The sequence below is a fragment of the Myodes glareolus genome, chromosome 19 (assembly GCF_982192425.1).
Source record: "Myodes glareolus chromosome 19, mMyoGla1.1, whole genome shotgun sequence".
Classification (NCBI taxonomy): domain Eukaryota; kingdom Metazoa; phylum Chordata; class Mammalia; order Rodentia; family Cricetidae; genus Myodes; species Myodes glareolus.
The window spans coordinates 15,216,175-15,224,689 of record NC_142044.1 but is presented as its reverse complement, the minus strand read 5'-3'; positions in this window follow the sequence as shown (position 1 = coordinate 15,224,689).

The window sequence follows — 8,515 nt, the reverse complement described above, 5'->3', positions numbered from 1 at the left end:
AGTCAGAAGTCAGAAGACAGACATTTGAGCCAAACCCCAATGATTATAGGGAACAACTCTGTGAAAATCTTTAGGAAGCTTTTCCAGCTCAAAGGAAGAATATAATGGCGTCTGCTTGGACACTGTGAAAGTCACTGCTTCTGTCTCTTGGGTATCAAAAAGAATAAAATTAATGAACTCCAAGTAGTAGGTAGACTTTGCATCACTCAGTATCTTCAAGGTAGTGGTAGGAATCCATACACTGAGGAGAACAAGAGCAGGAAGTACCTCCATCTTTATTGCTGATTCAAACTAAAGAAGGAGCAGACACTGAACATAGAACCTTTGAATTTTGTGGATGTCACTGGAAACTCTGAGTCACAAACATTTCCACAACAACAATAAAGACATTACCAATTGCTTTTGGATTTATACTTCATAGGATACCTTTAGGGTATCTCTTGTTTCTTATTCTGAGAGATGGATATTAATATCAGGAACAGCATATAACTTTAAAAAGCAAGTCAGGGTCCAGAAAGGCATCTATACTAAATTTAGTGATTTATTCAAAAGATATTATGTATTAACTAAGTGACACGGGAGCAATTATAACCTGAATAACCAAATTCCTGTGCTTATGGAGCTCATATCTTAGTGGAGAAGAGACAGACATAATAAATATTGGGGTACATGCTCAGGGCAAGAATAAAGCATGATAGAGATGTGGCCTGTGCAGACAATGGTTTCTTTGATGAGATGATCTCCGAATGAAGTAAGTTTGGAGGGGAGAAGGGAATGACAAAAATACCCAGAAACTGAAACCAACTCTTTAAAAATCTAAACCACATACATTTGGCAAAAATTACCTGCTGGTTACTGGGGCCAAAAATCTCACTAAGAGTTATGTAAAGGTTTAAAATTATAGTTACAGCTTCAGTGGGTAAAAATATAATGTCCCTGTCCTTCAACTTTAATTTGAGATAATTTAAATCATTTCTGGTTTCCTTTGGTCTCTTCAAGGTTAATGCTGTCTTTGGAAAGGAGTGACTTTCAGAGACTTTGACTTCATCTTCTCATTTCATTCCTCCCAGAAAACACAGAATTCTGGCAAGGCACTCCACGCCCTCCTGCTCTCCATGGTTGCTTCTGACTAGTCCTTTAAGGTCTGCTTGTTCTTGCTTACCCACTACTCAAGGTAAAAGACTTCTCTGGTCAAGAGCAAAGGAGTACAATTTCTCCTTATAAGCCGCTCTCCAATGTGTGTCAGTGACTTGCATTTCCTCTCAGTCAGGACTTTTCAATTCTGCCGCCTTCAGCAATAGAGCACTTGGTTGGCATTGTATATCATGGGAAGCCCTCAGTCAGCATCCTCACCTCATAACTCATCTCTATAGGGCACGTAGGATCTTTGAGGTCTTCTCTGTGCCATATCAAATGAGACAGCTTCTGGCTAAGAGTATTTTCCTCAACTCCCCAGTTTCTTTCAATGCTATTATTTTCATTCTGCCAAGTTAAAAAAAAATGAGAAATTCTGCTAATCTCACATCAGGCTATTATAATATCCTATTTTGTTTTTAAATGCCCAGAATGGCAACATAAATGTTTGTCACTCTTGAGGTTAGAACACAAGAGAACAGGGTTTTCTTTTGAATTTAAATAATGATTTGATTTAGAGGAGGAATAGTCAGAGCTCACAGGACTTTGGCCCCAGAATGAGCTATCAAGAAGGATGCCATGGACCTGCTTAGCAGGAATTGTTCTCAGAGTGCCATTTGAGAGGCCTGTGAAGGTGACTGCGAGAGGGGATGTTTCTTCAAAGCCAGGTGAAGCCATTTATCTTGGGCGCCCATCCCTCTTGATGGAAGGAGAAACCAGAACATATAAATCAGTGTGGATATAGGGATTAAGCATTGGTGTAGAAATCCCATAAGTAGATAGGATGGTATTTTTTTTAATACAACATGATAGACACACCTGTTTACTTTGGCTCTTAATAAATCCAGTCTTTGTGTTCTGGGACAGATTTTGGGAGGGTGCTCATCATGTCTTGCCAAAAGGTAAAGTATTAGGAAGAAGAAATTTAATTAAAGGGTGTAGGTATGTATTCCTTTTAGACTTATGTGAAAAAAATATAGGTGACATTTATTTTTCTAGATGAGGTATGCATTTTGTGAAAGATGAGTGATAAGATGATGATATTAATGTGTACAGTAGCATAGCTTCAGACTTTGACAATGAATGTCTTGTTAAAGGTGCCACTCCACTTTCAACCACTTGGCTGAATAGTTCTTACCAGACATTTAATTACATGAAAGAGCCTAAGTTGAAGGATGGCAGTAACTATGTCCTTCCTGTTCTAGGTCTTGTTTCTCAAACAGAAATTCCATCTTGAGTGACAAAGTTTTGAAGTATGTTAATAAACAAACATTTAATATAATTACTTTCTTTCTACAGAATAAACTTAATCCAAGTTACCCCCTTGGCTTGAAAGAGTTTGGCTTTGAGAACTACTTTGATGGAAATGGAGAGGCAAGGAAGGCGAGGGAGAGAGACAAAGAGATAGGTAGATAGATGATTGCGAGATAGACAGACAGACAAGAAAGACAGATAGGTGAGAGGTAGATAAGTTCTTTGTTGAACAGATTAGGAAACGTTTGACATTTCTTACTAGAGAAATGACAGACGAGGGAAAGCTTTTGCATCTAACAGTCATGGAGCATTTTGGAGGGAAGCTGGTGAAAATTACCCGAGAAAGAAGAAAGAGATTGAGTGGATGAGGCGGAGCAGTGAGAATACCCATCATTTTAGCAGATGAATCCTAGTGCTCAATTTCATGTTTGACTTTTTTACATTTAGTTTGCTTGTTTGCTTTTATTTTGTTTTTGAGACAGGGTTTCTGGGTGTAGCAGTCTTGGCTGCCGTGAAACTCGTTTTGTAGACCAAACTGGTCTTGAATTAACTGAAATCTACCTGCCTCCACCTTCCCAATGCTGAGGTTAAAGGTATGTATCACTACCACCCGGCTCATGTTTTACTTTTTGTCTCTTAAAAGTATAATGTAACCAGGGAAAAGGCTCTGATTCAGCATCATAGATGTCAGAAATCCAGATCTCATGATGTTAACCCTCTAAGGCTAAATTTTAATGTGAAAAGAACAGTGTTTAATAATTGTATCTAACCATTATTGTTGTTTAGGAGATTAAATAGTGGATACACAACACTTGAATGATGCCTCAAACATGAAAACTACTATGAGATTAATAAAGCAGTGACATTTAATGCCTTCAAGGATACATGATGCTCAGTCTGGATTTTTCAACTTGGTGAAGTTTAGAATCACCATGGAAATAAGTCAGTGACCATGAGCATATGGGATTATCTAGATTAGGTTGCTTGAGTTCAGAAGACTTGCTCCAAGCACAGATGGCACAACTCCATGGGATAGGGTCCCAGACTGACTGAAAAGAAAATGAGCTGGACACAAATATTAATCGCCCCATTCTCTGGAGCTGTGATCTAAAATAATGCCTTCTGTCCTTAGTTTACACTTGTTAGAAGTTTTTTTTATAGCCATGAACAAGAAATTAATATTTCCTGTTATACACCAAGGTTCTACTTATCCATCCATGGGCATGTTCCTTGTTCCACTGTTGGTAGGAATGTATAATCATAAAAGAGAAGAAATGATGATCTCGATTGCTGGAAAATTCTAGAGTCTTCTTTTCTTCTATGTATTAAATATATTTTATGTCTGCAGGCATTAAACTAGAGGAAACAGTACTTTACTGAAATTTCACATTGTATTGGTCCAGCAGATTTCTGAGGTAAAGCTTCCCACAGTCTACAGAAAATAAGACACTAGGGATAGGGGAAATTTGTAATACTTGACAATGAGTTCATGCTATTTTTTCTTGTACTTTAAGTTTACAAAAAGGATAAACATAATATTTTGTCTAATTTATAATCAATAGAATTTATAGAAATAATTAACATGAAATGAAGCTGGCAATTGTTTAAATTTGTCAATCTATTTGCATTTAACTGAAAATTGACAATTTTTGTTAGTAATATATAGATCTGCAAAATTTCATCTTGAAAACAAATAATATCATTAAAATAATGATTTTAATATTTTTAAATAGTCAAACATATAGCCAAAAGAGATTTCACTTAAATAAAATCAAATCATTGAAAAATCGAAACTTCCTGATAAAAGTATCATAAAATCTTGTTTCATTCTCAGGGATTAATTTTTAAAAGATTAAGTACAATACAAAGAAATCATTAAGAAATTAAATGGGAGCTATCCAGAGGTGAGTGTGTGCTAGCAGGGGCAGACTGTCCCGGAAGAGAGCACAGCCCCCCCCCCCAGTTTATGCAGCAGGATCTTCGGTGTTCTGCTGGAATCTTCCCTGCCCCCACTGTCGTCTTTTTGTCTCCTGTGTCCTCGGAATACCAGCTGTCCCCATTTCAGTGCTGAGGAGTTCTATCCAGAGGTGACTGTGTGCTAGCTGGGGCGGACTGTCTCGGAAGAGAGCACAGCCCCCCCCCCCCCAGTTTCTGCTGCAGGATCTTCGGTGTTCTGCTGGAATCTTTCCTGCCCCTACTGTCGCCCTATTGTCTCCTCTGTCCTTGGAATAACAACTGTCCCTATTTCAGTGCTGAAGAGTTCTATCCAGAGTGCTGAGGAGTTCTGTCCAGAGAGTGCTGAGGAGTTTCATCCAGAGAGGAAGAGATGGGCAGTTGCCAATGCAAGAATTCCTCCAACAACCTGAAAGGCAACATGACATCACCAGAATCCAGGGATCATGAAACTAGAAGAATTGAACACCCTACTCCAGAAGAAATAGAAGAAATCGACCCTAAGCGGAAATTTATGAAAATAATAGAGGAACTTAAACAGGAGGTGAAATTCTGCCGTAAAGAAATGGAAGAGAACAATAGCAAAAAGATTGGAGAAACGAGTAAAGGAATGGAGGAGACATATAACAAAAAGTTTGAAGAAATGAGTAAATCCGTAAATGAAACCCTGGGAATCCAAGAAAAAACAATCAAACAGGTAATGGAAACAGTTCAAGATCTGAAAACTGAAATGGAGGCAATGAAGAAAACACAAACCGAGTGCCAGCTGGCTATGGAAAATCTAGGTAAACGAACAGAGACTTCAGAAACAAGCATGACCAATAGAATACAAGAGATAGAAGAATGAATCTCAGACTCTGAAGACACCATAGAGAAAATAAACGCTCTGACCAACGAAAACAGCAAATCACAAATTCTCATCACAAAACATTCAGGAAATCTGGGACACAATAAAAAAACCAAATCTAAGAATAATAGGGATAGAAGAAGGAGAAGAAGTGAAGATCAAAGACCCAGAGAATATATTCAACAAAAGTATAGAAGAAAACTGAGACAATACAATGAAGGGTAAACAGTCTATTGTAGAAAATATTTTCTTGACACACTTCATCCAAGGTGTTCTAATTTTGACTTAGCAAATTATTGGAAAATGGTGATATCAAAATACTAGCGTGCTTGGGGGATAAAAATGGAGTCAAAGGCCTTTTTTTTTAAGGAATGTTGTAGCAAGTTCGTATGCTGACAAGAATTGTTCATGAAGGGGAAAAGTGCTCAGAGTAGCAAGGTCCTTGAAAGCAGGGCGAGAAGTGAAGACGTGTGGAGGTGGAGAGGCAACCTCACAAGAAGCGTTCGGCACCATATTTGGTAACTCTGAAATGGTTGAGTACTTCTAACTCATGTCCTGCATTGAACTAGACCCTACATTCTTCTCATTCTCTCTCATCGTTTTTCTGAATTGCCCGTCATTCCTGTAGACCCCTGCGTGGATGTCTCACTCTGACATCTGCAGTGGCTTTTATGGGGCCCTGCAGACCAAGCCCCTCCCATCCATCCTCCATTTTTAAAGCCCCTGGACACCTGTGCAGGAAGCAGATTTGAGCAGCTCACCCTCCTGCTCAAAAGCCTACACCCAGACAATCTCCTGCTGAGTGAAATTTGAAGTTGATTGGCTCAAAACACAAAGCCATTCAGTGCCTGTCTCCTGATTCCACTCTTCCTTCTTCATTACTGACTATGAGTTACTATTAGTTCATCTAAATGTGTCACACAATTACGTGTGTTTCTCTTCACGTTTAAGAGAAAAATCCTTTTTTTGAAAACTCTTTTTCCACTCTTTTCTTTGGTTGATTTCTGTTTATCTTTCATAGCCCAGCTAATAGGCATTATACTTTTTGTTAGCTGAATAAATGAGATTATGATCGAATATGTAATAGGTGTCAATTACAGCAACAAGCCCAAATGTTCAAATTTCTATGCTCAGGGCACTTTTTCTAATTTGTGTTTGAAGCACTCTTCGGAGAGAGTTGTGGGTGATCAGTGCATACCAAAGCATCACGTCGACTTCCTCCTTGCAAGAACCGCTTGCATTTTGCTCAGTTCACTTGGGAAAGGAAACAGAGCCCTGGATGGAGGTCTGCTTACTTCTTCTGACTTCCTGCCAAGGCATAAATCCATGGATGTGCGGAGTCACCAGGTTTGTTTCCCAGCTACTTTCCCTAGGGAAAATGGAGATGATGTGACTCCCCAAAGGTTTGGAACTGAACTTGGCTGCCTTTCTTATGATTTCCGCTAGCATCTTCTAAGAATATAGGTGAGCACTGAGCAGGGCAGGTTCTACCTACTTACGTTGGACAACTTCCAATAGAGGGGATGAGAGTGTGGCCCAGGATAATGATGGCTTCTCCAAAACGAACAAACTATACTGCTTCAGAGTTAAAGTCAGGGTGACCATTGAGACACTTGGGGCTCACGTGACGTTCAGCACAAGACTTTGTAAGGCTCTTGGGGGGAAGGCACTTAGGACCCCCATTCTGCAGCGGAATTAGCTAGTGAGTGGTCAGTAGGGAACCACACAGTACAATGGGTGGTGAGAATAAGAGGAACATGAGAGAGGGAAAGAAATGACTAGAAAAGATAGGGTGTATTAGGGCAGTGTTCAGACTACCACAGAACTCTCCAGATGCCACAGAGTGACAAATATAATACAGGGACTCATAAATAGCCCAGGGAAAACAGTTCTGATTTAGTTGGAAGTTTTCACACTGGTGCTTTTTGCCAAACAGTGACATTTATGAACCAACCTCTGTAGTGACTATACTTCCCTACATTTAAAAGTGAAATAAATATTTTCAAGGCTCTTTTTTGCCCCCAGCTCATTCGCCTTTGAAAGACTCGCCGTGACTGTCGCTTTAAGAAATGTTTTTGCTGTTACTGCTCCATTTTAATCTTTCACTTTGTATTAACAAAATCAAAACCAGCACAATTAGATGCCTCCTGATTTTGATTTGTTTTAATACCAAGAGAATGTTTGCAACGGCACTAGCAGTCGGGGAAATACTTCAAGCTGTGGGGGCTGCAGCGTTCGAGTTGTAAGAGGCAAACATCAAAAGATGGCTTGAAAGGAACACCAGAAACATCTAAACCCAGAATTCTTTACATTTGTGTTTTCATTTTAGTATAGTCTTCACAATGAAAGAAGAAGATTGTGGAGAGGGGAAACGAGACTTGCAAGCTCACTTCAATTGTGCAACTTTAAATGAAATCAAACGCATTTTCTCCCTGGCTGTAACGTGGACAAGCGACCCAAATATGTGGAACTCACAAAGGGAAATGACCGAACACACAGGCAACACTCGGTGTCCAACTGTCTTGTGTTACTCGACTCAATGAAAAAGAAGATGAGCAAGGCGTACAAAGCACTGCTCTCACACCCAGGTCTTCTCTTCATTCATAGCGTGTCAGGAGGAAGACTGAAATGCTAGGTTCAAGCCTGAAGTGAGATCCGAGACAGCGAGTGACTCAGCAGCAGAAGGACATGAATGAAATGACAGCCAGGTCTCTGAGACCTCGCAGTGGTCAGAGTCTATAAGGACTAGCATTGTCCACATGTCCATGGTAGTCAGCATGAGAGCTAGCTACCAAGCATCCAGAGGCTTCACTACTCTGTTTAGGAGAGCTGTTGTTCTTAAGAATCCCAGAAAACACACTTCAGAACTAGGAGAAAATGATCTTTCCTTTATTCTTGTTTCAGTTTGAGTCTGGATGTTCAGTGTGAATTTCACTGTCTTATCAGTCCTAGGGCCTTCGAGGAGGGTTTTATTTTTAGCATGAATTTAGCTGGTTGTTGTATATTAGCTTTTTCCTTTCATCACACATTTCAGTAAATTCCTAGTTCTTTAAAACACAGCAAATGTTTGGCATTCTAGGAAAGGCTATTGTATGTTTGTATTAAAGACAAAGGAGGCTAAGCTGTTGGCCGAGCTGTCAACTCTTTGAATTTTGGTCTTTGGGCGAGAAAACAAGAATTGAAATGTTGCATCTAGCACCAGCCACAAAGGTTCTCCATTCTGCTCCCTCACCTGTGTCTTCTTAAAGGAAGATTCTCTGGGATGTGGAGAGATGGGTAAACAAGATGGAAAGGAAGGGCAAAAGAAGGAGGAGGAGAGGAAGGGGA